Source organism: Passer montanus, unplaced genomic scaffold, assembly GCF_014805655.1.
Source record: "Passer montanus isolate IOZ18808 unplaced genomic scaffold, ASM1480565v1 scaffold317, whole genome shotgun sequence".
NCBI lineage: Eukaryota > Metazoa > Chordata > Aves > Passeriformes > Passeridae > Passer > Passer montanus.
The window spans coordinates 44,054-44,686 of NW_024367897.1; the positions used below are offsets into that span (position 1 = coordinate 44,054).

A 633-nucleotide genomic window follows, 5' to 3' on the forward strand; every position below is an offset into this window, starting at 1 on the left:
GGAGGGGGGAGGGGACAGGGACAGGGACAGGGACAGGGACAGGGACAGGGACAGCGGAGGGGACAGGGACAGGGGCAGAGGGGAGGGGACGGGGACAGGGGAGGGGACAGGGCACAGGGGAGGGGACAGGGACAGGGCACAGGGCACAGGTATCAGTGCCCTTGTGGTGCCAGGGTACCACAGCCCTGCACAGAGTGGGGGACAGGTGAGGAGGGCACAGGTATGGGAACACCCTGGGTTTGGGGGTTCCACCTGCACAGGGTGGGGGACAGAGTCCAGGGGGGCACAGGTGTCAGTGCCCTCGTGCCCAGGCACCACAGCCCCGCACAGGGTGGGGCACAGGTGAGGGGGCACAAGTGTCACACCCCGGGTTTGGGTTCCAGCCGTGGGGGGGGCACAGGAAAGGGGGCAGTGACAGGGGCACAGATGCCAGGCTCTGTCTGCTCCTGGGGGGCTGCAGCCCCAGGCTCGGGTACAGGGGGCACAGGGGTGGGGGAGGATGATGGGCAGCACACAGGACAGGTGCCCGTGTGGTGCCCAGGTGCTGCACCCATGGGGGGTGGAGGGGACACACAGCAGGTAAGGGCAGGGGGAGAGGACAGGGGGACATGGGGACAGAAGGACATGGGGACA

The 633-nt window shown here is 68.4% G+C and overlaps 1 protein-coding gene across 1 annotated transcript in view; it reads right to left on the reverse strand.

Annotated features, from left to right (window-relative positions):
* The window catches only part of DTX3 (deltex E3 ubiquitin ligase 3), a 7,588-nt gene that overhangs the window by 1,903 nt on the left and 5,052 nt on the right, over nucleotides 1-633 (reverse strand). The gene's annotated exons all lie outside the window — the stretch shown is intronic.